General features: G+C 38.8%; 1 protein-coding gene across 1 annotated transcript in view; it reads left to right on the top strand.

Moving 5' to 3' along the window:
• The first annotated feature begins 692 nt into the window (after positions 1-692).
• Positions 693-14,583, top strand: part of BMPR1A (bone morphogenetic protein receptor type 1A) — a 45,380-nt gene continuing 31,489 nt past the window's right edge. The window contains exons 1-2 of the mRNA XM_010714183.3: positions 693-709; positions 2,573-2,699. The gene's annotated coding sequence lies outside the window, so the exon portion shown is untranslated. The remainder of the gene's footprint in view (positions 710-2,572; positions 2,700-14,583) is intronic.

Below are 14,583 nucleotides of genomic sequence, written 5' to 3'. Positions count from 1 at the left end.
CTCTTCCTATCTGTGGGCCTGTGTCTCAGCTGTGGAGAAGCTGTCCCAGGAATTCCAGCAATTCAGAGATGCTGTGTCTTGCTCCCCATCTGCACAAACCGATCTCAGCTATTAGAAGTAAGCGCTCCTCCGCTCAAGAGTATATAGTGAGTACACACCATGTACCAGCCTGTGGTTTTCCCTTTGTGACCATGGGGAGGATGTGAGGAAGAGAGGTGGAGAACCCACCTCAGCCCTCAGGCACTGGTAGCTGAGTTGAAAACTCAAGAGGGGGTCTGTCCAGGCTGGGTATTCTAACTGTTCCCTGTGACCTGCTGGTGACTGCAAATTTACACTTCTCTGAGTTAGCAGTATATTATAATTAGTATATTAATGTAATTCTGATATCTTTTTTTTTTTTCAGATTGAGTGGTGAAATTCTGAGTTACAAAGAATTCAAATTTAATCCTGTTATAAAAAATTCCAAGTCTATCTGGATTTATATGTAACTAGTGTGAAGCGCTGAGACCTGTGTGCTTCTGAAGCTGTTAGTGCTTCTTGTAGTCACTGCAGTAGATCAAGTTCTAATGAAGTGAAGATGCATTGTGAATAACTTAATAAATAGCTTGGTTTGTAATTGATGACATTTTTCTGCAAAATGCCACTGAGAATGCCATAAAATATTTGGAAAAACTAATGTTAGCAGTTGAGCATTCTGGATAACAATAACGTAAGTCACTGTTTTTTATAAAGTTAAGTACATTCTGATGTAGCATCTCATGCTGATGAAGAAATTGCATAAAAGTAACAGAATGAGATCACTCATAAATTAATCATTAACTTCACTCATCTCTGAGATTTTTGTAGCCCTCTAAAAAAAAAAGGAGGCGATGAATTTCATGTTGACACACAAATTTAATGTCATGAGAGAGACTGTGCCCACATTACCCAGTGGTAAGGCTGATAGAAGAGAATCAGATCTGTCCAGAGCAGAGAACCTAATAGGCACGCTGTAGAGGTTGTGAGGGTTTTACTTGAATACCTTGATTAAAGATAGGGAGAGAGATGGATTTATTTTGCAAATTCTTTATAAGCTTACTTTTAAAAAAGCAAAACCAAACTCCACAACGCATCTTTGCGTGGCAAGAATGGTTTTTCTATTCTGCTGTGGAAGAAATAGCTGTCAAGTGTCAGCCTGTCTGCTCAGTGGAGACAGTTGTCTTGAAGAACTGCTGCTATCCGATACTCAGGATGGTTTCAGATTGCCATTTTGCACAGATTTATTATTCATTACCAGGACTATTAAACCTCAGTGTGTTAGGAGCAATACTTATAAATGGACGTGGAGACAGAATTATTTTGACCTTGTGATGATAAATGTTCTCATGGAGCTTAGAAAGGAAACAGGAAGTGGACACAAACTTTTCCTCTGCTAGAAATGATGTGGGTGCATGCTTCATCCGTCCCTGTTCCTAATGCTGTTGGCCTTCACATTCAAAAATAAGGCATTAAATCACTAGATTGTAAGATTGATTGTATATTTTTAACCATCTGTGTTAGTGACGTTTGAGCTTCTGTTTTACTGTCAAGGTCATGTTTGCAGTCTTAAGACTGGAAGCTCTTAGTGATAAAATTCTTGTGTGATGTTTCTAAAAGCTTCAGATAGAAAAGAAACATTCACAAATTGTGATGTGATAAAATGGGAAGAGCTGGCAATATGTGCCACATGCTCAAGTTGGAATCTAAGTAGAAAACCTGATAAGCCCAAAATTTGTGTTATGTTTGAAAACCAAGGGCCAGTTGACACAAGTCAGGCTTGCTCTTAACTCTTAGAATGCTGCGTGAGAACCTGCCCCTTGCTTTTCTCTGATGTTCGGGTGTAGGCTATTTCACAAACATGAACAAAAAATCAAACTCAGTATTTTATTCCCAAACTTCTGGCTTGCTTTTTCTTCTTGGGAGCAATCATGCTTGTGTGTAACTTCAGTAAACCTAGTGATGATTTCTCAGAATACTGGAGTTCCTTGTGTGATGGAACCAGTGGGATGATATTACTGTATTTTTGTTGTGGATCTGCAGTCTTGAAGATTCTTGAGTGTTTAATAAAGATTGATTGGAGCATTGTTTCTTTTTTTTTCCATTTGTGCCATCAACAATACGTCTGACTCCTAATCTGTTTTAGAAATAAAATTGGAGAAACTGAGTGGTTTGTAAACCTGATTGCTGCAGGACAGGTGAATCCAGGAGTTATTGGATGGTAATTGGCAAAGATGAGAAAGGCACATAGGAAACCTATTTAGAGGGACTTTTAGCATCCCTCCTCCCCAGGATCTCCCATCATCTACGACAAACCTGTACGTCACCTAAACTGAATTGAAAATGCTTTTCAGTACAAATATTTTGTAACTATACAACTTGGTAGAAATGTAAGAGTCTGAAAAGCTGGATTTTTTTCTAGGAGCAGATCGTAATAGCAGATGACTTCCATTATTTCGGATATCAGTATCTTCAATATGCAGTTTGCATTATGTACTATAAGCTGTCAGTACAATTTCTTTGGATAACTCGTAAGTCAAATTTTTTTATTTTACAGATTCATAGAAATATGCATTTCCATAATACCACCTTTGAACAAATGAAGTGGAAATACAGATGAAAACAGTCTGGAGGAAGCTTGAAGTACAATATAGTTTCATTCAGGTTCTTAATTCTGAAGTAAGGTAAATATATCAAAAATATTTTTAATGTTCCCCGAGTAAATATGCATATGATAAGCAGCCACCTTATGTTTCCTTCAAAAAAAAATTTAAGCTGTCTTTTTTTTTTTTTTAATGCTGATGACGGTGTTTTTAACATCATGGTGAAACTGCTGTTTGGTCATCTTTCTGTTTTGTGTTTAACTTAAGAAAGGAAAACAAATGAGTATCAAATACAGATATCTATTTTACTGAGAGAGATTGGAAAAAAGTTACTACTATACAAATTCTGTTTGCTGTAACCTGCCAAGTTACAGTCAGGTCACAGTTATAATTAATCTTTTAGTGGAAGTAAATGACTAGTTTTGCTGCTAAGTGACAGGTGCCTGTTGGCCATCTTGTCCTCTGGCATAGTGCTTGATGGCTATTGAGTTTTATTATACTGTTTTTTTCTAATTGTTACTGCTATTAGTAATGGTTTTTCATACTAAATTCCACTGCCTTAATATTTTGAAGTCATTTCTGTGATTGATTATGAACGCTGTGCATGGGGCTTTGGTGTGTTGTTCCAAGTTTGCTGTTTTGCAATGTCTGAATCTTTTTTTCCTTTATGTAATTAAGACACTAATTACAATCATCCTGTTATGTTGGATTTTGACACATTTCAGAATTCTCTTATGCAATATTAATTCAGTTGGTACTGGCCCTTCTATCTTCTCACTGTCGTTGCTGAGGCAATGCCCACATAAAGTGTTCAAGATCTGTGACTGTTGGCCCTTCCTTTCACTTTTTCCCATTTGGGTATGAACATTGTCTCACGAGAGATGGAACAGCTTCAGAGGCTTGCATTCTGAGACTTCACCAGTCATTATCTATTCGTTTTCAAAGGAAGTTTGCTTCTTGGATTATGCTGTAGCTTACTGCCCCTATTACAAATTCACCTTAAATCTCTTTTCAAGAAAATAGAAACTTCAGGTACAGCAGCTCTCTCTCTCTTTCACTTCCAAAGATCAGCCAAGGGAGGTTGAAAGGAGTTTTTGTGTTTGACTGATACATGCTATTTAGAGAAACATATAGTTTTAGAGGAAAATGCTGCAAGGAAAAGATCAACATAGAATTCGACTAACCTGTATTTTTTTCTTTTGCTGATTTGTTATTTGAAAACAGTAACTTTCTGCACAAATTGACAAAGCTCTAAAGCTTGAACTCATGGTGGAAAGTGCAAAATCTGTAGTCAAATCTACAGTACTTCAGGTGAGGAAGATCCTAATCTGGTCTACATGGGACACATCTTGATTTATGTTAGCTTTTATAATGCTATTTTACTCAAGTTTCTATACCCAACAGTACAAGAAGATAGGCAAGTTTTTATTCTTTTTTGCATTTAATCACATGTTCCTCATATTGGAGAAAGGGTAATTCAAAGACCAGTTCCACTGTGTTTCTTGCAGCCAAAGTAACATTAGATCTAGCACATTTGTGCGCTACTAAAAAGTTAAAGGGCAGTGCTGAATGTAACAGGCTTTGCATTGACACAAAGCTAAAAACAAATTTATTCCTGTTTTTTTTCCCTGTGGAGGGGAGCAGATCATTTCCCATCCAATGACACAGACAACTGAACAATACATAACAGGCTAGATGTAAGGAAAAAATCTTACACAGTGAGAGTGGTGAGGCACTGAAACAGGTTGCCTAGTGTTATGTTTGATGTCTCGTCCCTGGAGACTTTCAAGGTGAGGCTGGATCAGGCCCTGGGCAACCTGATCTAGCTGTGATGTCCCTGTTCATTGCAGGAGAGTTGGACTAGATGGCCCTCAGAGCTTCCTTCCAACTCCAAGGATTCTATGATTCTATAATTTTTTTCTTTTAAATTGTTATAGAGTTCTCTCAAAATGTGTCGCTGTCTTAAAAGATCTCTCTTTTGTCTACCAGAAGTAACGGTTTTTCTTCTCAGCCATGTAATTACAAAGAAATTGTGGAGAACTTTTTAACGCTAATAGACTGTATATGTTAGGGGCTGTCTGTAGCATTGAAGAGCTTCATTAAACAGGACAGTCTGCTCTGGACATCAGAACCACAACAGCCAATGAGAAGAATGATACATGTGTGGAATTGAAAGGATAATATGTGTTTGGGTAATTATTGGAGTTATACAGGAATAGAGAATCGTAAAGGGCAGGGAATGTGTCATCACAGAACAGTTCTTTCATCCTATTGCCCGCTGTTCAGAATGATCCCATTTCCAACGCATGTAGAGCTGATGAAGTAGCTGATTCAGAGGAAAAGGGAAAACTTTCATGAAAAATCTCTCTCCTTTCATGTAAGAGACTTGAGGAAAAGGTACTTTTTTGGAGACTGCATATGTAGATTGGTTGAAGTAAGGAATACCAGTAAATATTTATGACTTCGAAATACCCACTGTATTTTCTTCTTAAGTATCTTTAAGATACTGTCCTTATTTGAAATAAACTGGAAAATGGGCAGATGCCCTTCTATTGCACAGTGAGAAAAAGAAAGGGACTTTTTTTTGCCAATATTTGTTTATTTTTGTTCTCTGATGAGGCTGGGCAAAAGCTGTCATGTGGCAGAGTGTAAGTAGATGCACTTGGACTGAAAACTCCAGATGAAATACGCCTTTAAAAATAGAATGGTGGAGAAAAAAATAATGCCACAAAGCCATAAAAACTCTGCAAGTTACTTCCCCTCCCTCTCCTGCCCCTTGTGCACTGTATTTTTCAGTAGTTAGATTATTAGCAGTAGATGGAAAGGGGAAGCTTTTTGATGCTTTTCTTGTAGGTGAACAGATGATCTGACAAAAAGTAAAACAGTACCACTAATCCACCACAAGATTTCACTATCTTGACACAGCTTGTCCAGTTTTTACTGAAGATTATGGACTTGAAAGTCAGCATGAAAATAAAAGAAGGAGCATGTCTGAACCAAATAAACCCAGAATTTTTTGCCAGTCATTTCTATTTTTACGTGTTCTACCTTCTCTTTTCATTCCTTTTGTAATTTAATAGCTGGGTAACGGATAAAAAATGAGAAATCAAGGTTACTAGGGCCAAAAGGGAAAGAATATAAATACTGGCTTTAGATGGAGTGTATCATCCCACGTGTTGGCCAGCCAATTTACTCCCTGAGTGAGATCAGCCTGCAGTGGTGCATTTCACACCGTGAAGTGCTTTCAGTTGAATTTTTGGCGGGGGCACTTTGACACCCACAAAACCCTGTGAAAGTGAATGCTTTAATTGTAAATTTATGCTGTGTAAAAGATGATGTTATCATCTAAAACTTCATTTGTTAGTTCCTAAGTGGTATACCAAGACCATTTGTGATTAAATCTTTTTGGCTATCTCCTCTGTGTTAAGATTCAGTGAAGCACGTCATGCATCTCTGGCAGCTTTTGACCTCTCAAGATGAGGAACAATCTTGATTTATTTTGGTCTCTCTTTAATGCAGAATGTCTTTTTAATATGGCATTTCCTTGTACCTCTGGTAGCTGTACCTTATTTTTGGGGCGCTGTAAAATTCTCTTGCGTTATATTTAGTAGGGTACATGCCTTCTTCTTGATTGTAACTGTGAATTTGTGCAAGTCTTCAGCATTTGCGTGATGTAAGTGGAGAAATGCGGCATAGTATGCTGCACTTAATCAATATGGCCGTACGATCTTAATTACCTTCTGCAACTAGTCTCCTATGTCATGTTGTCTCTTTATTTAATATAAAGATTTTATTTGTGTGATTAGTTTTTCTTCACGATGTTGAAAACAACCTGGATTACTTCAGTATATATTTTCCGTTAAACCTTAAAATATTCCCTTAATTCATCTTGCCTTTAGCAGGCAATAACTAGAAGACGATTAAAGACCTCTGATCTAGTGGTGTTTAACCAGCAACTTCAGTTGACTGTTTTGGAATAAATTCCTATGTTCCAGCTTCTATTGCCTGTAGAGTCACCTTTTTCTCCTCCCAGGCTGGTGGTGATAGGGCTATCTCATCTCATGTGACAGAGCTTCTTCATTGAGTAGCCAGGATCACATGTCAAGTGTTTCAGAACAAAATCTTCAAGCTATGAGATGTTTTTCTTGCAATGGTTTTCCTATTAATCATCAAGATCTCCTCTGTTGAATAAGGAAGCAATTATTCTAAAAGGTTGGGGTAGCTGTCTTTGAATTTTCTTGGCAGCAATCTATTGGCTAGGAGTTAATTCTGTAGCAAACAGGCTCAGCCACTTCAGACTCAAACCACAAATGGGAAATGCAGGTCAGTATGCTCATAGCATTTTCCAGGAGTGGAGTAACCAGAAATCCATGTCCTCTTTTTTATCTGCTGATCAAAACTGGAAGTGCCAGTGATTCCACTCTGGAGTTGTTCTCTTCTGATGCATGCTGTCACACATTTTGCTGGACCTTTGGAAAGTAGTGTGTGTCTAATCTGTGGTCGATGTCCTCTTGACAGTACTTACGTTTTTTAGATCCATTTGTCCTAGTTTCACCCAAGTTGTTCCAGTAGTATGACCATCTTGCTCTCAGACAGCTTAATGCATGAGACTTCCTGATTGCTGTCTGTCAAACCAAGACTGTCAGGTTCAGGAAGATCGAGTTATGCTGTTCTGCAGTCCCTTTATGCTCATTTTTATGTTGAACCTGTTAAGCTCAGAATCTCCTGTTGAAAGTCTGGTGAGTAACAGCTCTTAAGAAATCTGTGGAAGTTCCTGTGTAGCAAGAGGAGGCAGTAAGAGCGGTGAGCTACTGGCACAGAGAGGTTGTGGAAGAGAGGTGGTGGAAAACCCATCCCTCAAACCATTCAGGGTCAGGCTGCACCATGCTCTGAGCAACCTGATCTAGCTGCGGATGTCCATGTTCATTGCAGGGGACTAGTTGACCTTTAAGGGTCCTTTCCAACTCAAACGGTTCTATTATTCTATAAGGTTCAATTTTATAACTTATTTATATATCTGAGCATGGCAACTTAATATGGTAGAGTGGAGAACTAAGAAGATGGGAGAAGTATAGAGGGAATGCATTCACAGAACGATCTGAAGATGTTTCTGTTGATGAGAAAGTATTTTACAGACAGTATTGTGCAGTTAGAAGCATTCCTGATTTTCTGTTTTGGTTATTTCTTGACTTGTTTAAATTTAACCATTTAAATTAAGAATGGTAAGATGTAGTTAGGTTCTGAACAATAACACAAGGAACGTTTTGTTTTCATTTGAAGTACAGCTTCTCTTTCTCCCCCTAGTGCAGTAGGAAATGGCTGGTTTCCTTGTTTCTGAGATGTGGTATGCTTAAAAAATGAAAAATAAACTGTAACAAAATCTTGTTAAAGAAGGCTTATTTTTTATCGTGTATTTCAAAAATGTTGTGTTTACAAAACAGTGCAAGATTTCAGAGTCTTGAGTAATCTGAGTATTTTAAAACTTAAGTAGTCAATTTCAAAACTTCATAAAAATACATACAGTGGAATATAATCTGAGTAACTAGGCAGTAAATATTAATGTCTTGGTTAGTTATCTGCCATTTAAATATTCTGCTTTTTTTTTTTTAACAGGAAGGTCTGTTAATGCTATAGAATGGAGGATCATTTGTTGATAAGTTATTTAAAGAAAAAAAAAAAAGCTTTTTGTTCCATAGACTTTGCTATGAACTGACTTGTGATAATGTCATTAGTTACTTCTAACAATGTAAATGCCAAAAAGTAAGCTAATTTGGCTGTATTTATCAATAATGTGAAGGGCAAACTAACAGGAAAAAAGGCAAGATTATGTAATCTGGAAAAAATATAAAAGTAGTACACAACTATGGAATGACTGATTAAATCAGGATGATGAAAGAAAAAGTCATTTGATCCATTTGGTGTGAATTTAAGGTAAGGAAAATATATTCCTGTAGGATGAGCAAAGTCAAATATTTCCTTTAGTGGAGGTAAAAGGAGTCTTGCTGCTCTTCTCACCAAAACAAGTTCAGTGCTGTTGCAGCAGACATTTAATCAAAATAGTAAGGCTGACGATTGTAAAATACTAAAAGGTTGCAGTAGATATGAAATTGAGAAATAGACATTGAAGACTTTACTATGAAGTTTTAGAAACATCATTGCATATCTACATCTGGAAAGGTGTGAGAGACTGTCATCTTGGTGAGCAGAACTTGTTACCCACCTGTTCTTGTGAACGTGGTGGCTATCACATACAGTGCGTGTATGAAGGCAGTAGGGTGGATGTCCCTGTTTCAAGTGACTGTGTGAATGCACATATTAGAGCACTGCTTTAAGCTGAGGACTTGGAGGACATAGCCTTTGGAGTTTTTGCCTCTGTGAAAACATGTTGCAATACTGTTTAATACGTATATTGAAAGAGTAGGCATGTGAATGAGCAAATGGGAGAAAGCTTTAGCCTGTATTTGTGTGTTTTGTATGCATACTTCTGAAGAAAATAGAACCTTAGATGTGTATGATTTTTAGCTTGAGTTTCCTGGAAGCTGCAGGTTGCTTACACTGATAAGGTAGTTGCCATGCACAGATGACTCCTTGTTGTGACACAAGTGAAGTGTCTTGCACCCAGATTTTAAAGGTCTGTGGCTGGTCGCAGTGACAGAAAATACGGGCCTGCTGGAGACGAAGCAATGCTAGAAGGGTCCCAAGAAGGTCAGAGGTTTCACAGTGAGGTTGTTTGCAGAACATACCCCAAAGTGTTGGACCTTTCCTCAAAGACACTGATCTTTTTCCGAGATTTGAAATACTTAATCACTTGTGTGGTTTCAAGTTGCTAGTTTTTGAAACACTGATTAAAAGCCATCTAACTGGAAAGAGGAATGGAAATAAATATCTGGGAAATGACAAAGGATTGATCATAATGAAATGTGCTGCATTTGCTAGAGGTGGTTCAGGAATGGTGAGTTGTTCTGTCCCTTTTCTTTCTGTCAAAAATAGTTTTTTATGCTCTTTAAATCACAACAAAATTTGTTCCCTTTGTTGAATCTGTAGTTTTCCTGTAACCCATTATTTTTCCCTAACATATTTAATTGGAATAATCAGCCTTAATTCTGACCTGTAGTTATATTCAGTCACGATAACCAGCCCTGAAATACAAGCTTTTTCACAGTTTGATCTTTTCCTTTGTCACCTTTTTGTGGACCACGCGTGAAACTATTTACAAACACTGCTAATGAACCTGCTCCTTTTGAAAAGCAGAAATAATCAGTACTATTTTGTTCTACTAACGCATGATAAGCTTGTGTTCTTCTCTGAATTTTCTGCCCTCAGAAAGTTATTTCTGAAGTTATTTCACATACAATTATGAACAGGAATGAAGAGTATGGCAACTTCTTCTTTTTTTTTTTTTTAAGCAGTTAATTCAAGTAATCTTGCTATGCAGGAGAATTGACCGGTTTTTAGTTGCTGTCATTAGAATATGAATCAATTCAGAAATCAGGGATGCACTTTGGTAGACATTTCATATCAAAAACTTTAAGATAAGTTTAAGTGCATGCAAGATTTCAAGTGGTGGAGATGGGAGACAAGTGTTGAAATGAAGGGATTTTGATGCTATCATATGATGCTATCATATGATGCAGGGACAACTGATGTTTTTTCTTGAAAATCTACATGAATTGCTTGATGGGATCATTAGTTTGAACACAGTTATATAGCAGTCTTGTGGAGTGCTTGCATGCAGCTGTCTTGTTGCAGTCGAATAGTGCAAACACAAGTTTTGACCTGGATTTATCCATGGTTCTCCTCAGCAGCGAGTTGAGTTCAACCAGAAGTATTTAATTTTTACATTGCGTCTGTCATACTTGCTCTATCCAGCAACTGTTTGGTAACTGCACCAGTTACCAAACTGACTGGTCCCCATGGCTCAGACTGGGGTAGGAAACATGAAGATCTAGGTTTTGCTGGGGAGAAAAAAAAAAGTCAGGTGCCCCTCACGTCTGACACCACAATAATTTGTGTTGCAGTTAAGTCACATGGTGAAGTTAAAATGAGGATTTTCTCTGTGCTTTCCCTTATTATGTGATGCCAGTACTTTATCTTGCTGTTTTCATTCTTTCTTTCTTTTTTTTTTTTTAAGACAGCTTAAATTCACAAAGAAAAATATATCATTTGGGCTTGAATATAGTTGATAGCTGTATCTGGATTTATCAACAACAAAACAAATTACTTGTTTGTTGGAAATGCTCTGAGAGTTGTTTGTTGGATTTTTTTTGGATGCTTTTACACTGAGTGTTGAAAACAGCTGTTTGACAACCAGCATCATTCCATCATCATCACAGTAATTAATATTCTTTTCCTTTATACAGCAGTGAGGCTTTTTCTTCCTTCCCATTTGTAGATTTTGATTTGTTTTCATCATCAATGCCTCTATGGAGTTTTTTCACCTTGACGGTGGGTCCTCCATATCATACAGCTGCAAGTTCTGGGAATTTAAGCATGTTATGTCTTGGATTGATGTTATTTTTTTCTCTCCGCTGTACAACAGTTGGTAAAAATAGAAAATTTGTACGCTTACAATACAGCCAGTGTGTAAGATTCTTTCGTGTCCAGTTGTACAATGTTCTGTACTGGAAGATTGGCCCTGGGTGCTATTTGTATCTAAGGGACCGTGGCAGTCTCTTAACAGACAACAAATGTTTTTTCACTTGAAGAGTGTTATTAATGGAGTTTTATTACGTATTGATAGTGTTAACAGATCTGAAAAGTGCATCTTTCAGTTATAGCTAGAGCCAAGGAGGAGGTGATGGGCCTCATGTTAAGCCCAGCCTTCGGTCTTACAAGACAGAGGTGTCTAATTGTTCTACTGCTGTAAAAAATGGTAGTAAAAAAATCACCAGGATGCTTATGGTTTATTTGGTGATGAAACTGCCCTGGACCATTGAGTTATGTGTAAAGATGAGGAGGCGAGTCTTCATCCTTGACAGATAATTGGCGTGCGGAGTAGGAGTTGATCGCTGAAAGATAAAGAATCTTGAAAGAAATAAGGATTTGATAGTGTAGATGTGGAAGGATTTCTAGATGCAGTAATGGCCCTGACAGAATAATGCAGCAAAAGACAGAATGTGGTGGTTATGTGAGAGTAGCTTTGAATGACTGCAGAATATCCAAATTGCCAAACAAATAGAGGTGACATAAGGAGGTAGATGCATTTATTTTCAAGACTTTAGTTTAAGGAATTATTGAGACATCAGAGGAGATAAATACGTTCAAGTTTAAGGATGATGGGGGGTGAAAGAGGCAGAATGTTATTATACAATTGTGTCCAAGACTTTCCTGTAATACTGAGCATGGGCAGGTTGTCATGTACTGCAATGGTGAAAGAGCAAAAGCAGGGAAACAAGGAAGGTTGATCGGAGAAGGAATATATTATAAGCTCGGTACCTTAGATTCCTTAGATATGTAATGTTACTTTCTTACCATATGAAGAGAAAAGGTGGCTTGAAGAAAAGGAAAAGAAGAAAAGAAGAAAAAAAAGAAAAGAACATTTTAGCTAGAAGTGTTTTAATATAAGAAGAAAAAATACAACGAAGTGTACCAGTTTACATGTTGACATGCCATCCTTAAATCTGCTGTGCTATGGTTGTTGAAAACCTTTTCCTGGTATGTTATAATATCAATTTGCAGTCAGAAGGTAGTGTAACTAATGGAGAAACACTAGTAACAGAACCACTAAACTCCCAGCTGAAATATTTTAATCTGCTTGCTAGTCCTGCTTCTTGTGTATTTGTTTTTGGTGAACTTTGTGTGAAAAATTTTAACAGTATTGCTTCAGTGCAAGAAGTAGGGGACTATAACTGTTGAAGTATAAACATTACCTTTGAACTCTGTCATTGTCTACTAATTGAAATATTACCGTTCAGACTTAGAAATGTCTTTGAAGCTCTATTTGATGAAAGTACATTGTTCAAACTCAAGAGAAGCAGCTTATGCGCATGCCATGTTGTTTCTGTAGTTATTTAACCGAGCGAATCTACAGTGCACTTAGTTTAATGCAAATCAGGGTTAAACTCTTACTTTTGTCTCAGCAAGCCTTGCAGAATACCCAGTCAGAATACTAACGTGGTCCAAGAGGCTCAGCTGCATTCATCCAAAGTCCTGGAAGTTTTTCCCAAAGTAGTAATACCTTCTCACATGTTTCACAATTAAAAACTGAATACTGAGGATAAAAGTAGAAACTGAATGTAGCATAGTAATAATTTTGGATAATTTATACCGTAAATATAGACTTTCTTAATATAGGCATCAAATTTAATACCTCTGTTATTTGTGAAGTAACTGTGCATGAGCGTGGTGTGCTTTATACATAAGTACATAACTGAATTCCTTCCAAGTTCTACATGACATAATTAATGTTGTAATTACAGAATACTTGCAGTTAGCTGGTTTATTCCTTTCTATCCTTTATTTGTGCTGAAACTTTATTTCTGCGGAAACTTTGTTAACCTCCCATGCACCAGGGCTCTCTCTCCTTGCAATCCAGGGCAGCTGCTGGTAAGAGGGCTTGTGATGTTGTTATCCCAGCCACCTCGCTCATTTGCTGGAGGTCAGTGCCTCTGTGGCAGTATCAGCCTTGTGCCAGCTCATCGGCACAGCTGTTCAGAGACCGGCATATTAATTTGAACTGCCAGGGACTCTGCTTTAGGCCATGCAAGACTTGCTGCTGACAATGCTTGCACACCTCTTGTGCTCTTAGTGTGGAGGCGGTCATCTCCTCATGTTTTGCATCTGGAGCCTGTAACCTTATGAAAATATCCCAATGTGAGTTTCTGGGGTGGGTGGTGAGGCTCATGGCAGACAGAAGGCAATTCATGCAGTTGGAGAGAATGGTGAGAAAGGGTGAAAGGGCGCGTTTCAGCACTTTAAAGTTAGAAGGGCACTGTAACAAACAGAGGTAACAAACATAAGAATTACATGCCATTTGGGAAGTACATACCTAAAATCTTGTTTCTGTAGTAAATACACAACATTTAAAAGATTTAGGGAGCGTATAAACTGGAGGGGGAACGACTGTTTATAAGGGTGGATAGTAATAGGACAAGGGGGAATGGTTTTAAACTGAGCCAGGGGAGGTTTAGGTTAGATATTAGGAGGAAGTTTTTCACTCAGAGGGTGGTGAGGCACTGGAACAGGTTGCCCAAGGAGGCTGTGGATGCCCCATCCCTGGAGGCATTCAAGGCCAGGCTGGATGTGGCTCTGGGCAGCCTGGTCTGGTAGTTGGTGACCCTGCACATAGCAGGGGGTTGGAACCAGATGATCATTGTGGTCCTCCTCAACTCAGGCCATTCTATGATTCCACAATTCTATGATTTGATGGTTTCCCTTCTGTTACCTCCTCCTAGAAATTATGTGCTCCGTGCCCTGTCAGGAAAGTGTGCGCTTCATGTAACAGGTGACATCACAGCAGCGGATTTCACACTGCAGCATAAGGAGCGAGGGCCCTACGGTCGATGTTACCACGTTGGCTCTCGGGACCTTGGTAATTACTAATCTGCGCTATCGGTATTTCTGAGCCTCGTCAGCAGTACTTGTTAAGCGTTTAATTTCGTGCTTAGTTACTGGAAGCCTTGAATAGGAAAAGGCGATTGAAAATCTGGAGAGGAAGAAAGCAACCCCAGCCGAGCTGTTCTCCGGGTGTAGAGGTGTTCCGGGGGAAGGCGGCATTGTCATGCTAATGCCCGGGGGCCGAGTTGCGGGGCAGCCATGCGAACAATGGCAGTGGAGCCAGAAAGTCTGCGCGGCACCTCGCCGAGCGGGGCCGGGGGGGCTCGGCGCTGCGCTACTGGCAGCCGGCCACGGCACTGCGGTCCTCGCTGCCTCGTTCGGGCCGAGCCGAAAAGGCCGCCGGTCTGCTTTTCGGTATTCCGTGAGGAAAAGGGCCCGAACCGCCTCAGCTGAGTAGCTCCAACCCCCC

Source organism: Meleagris gallopavo, chromosome 8 (assembly GCF_000146605.3).
Source record: "Meleagris gallopavo isolate NT-WF06-2002-E0010 breed Aviagen turkey brand Nicholas breeding stock chromosome 8, Turkey_5.1, whole genome shotgun sequence".
NCBI classification, from domain to species: Eukaryota; Metazoa; Chordata; class Aves; order Galliformes; family Phasianidae; genus Meleagris; species Meleagris gallopavo.
This window is presented reverse-complemented; position numbering and strand designations above follow the sequence as displayed.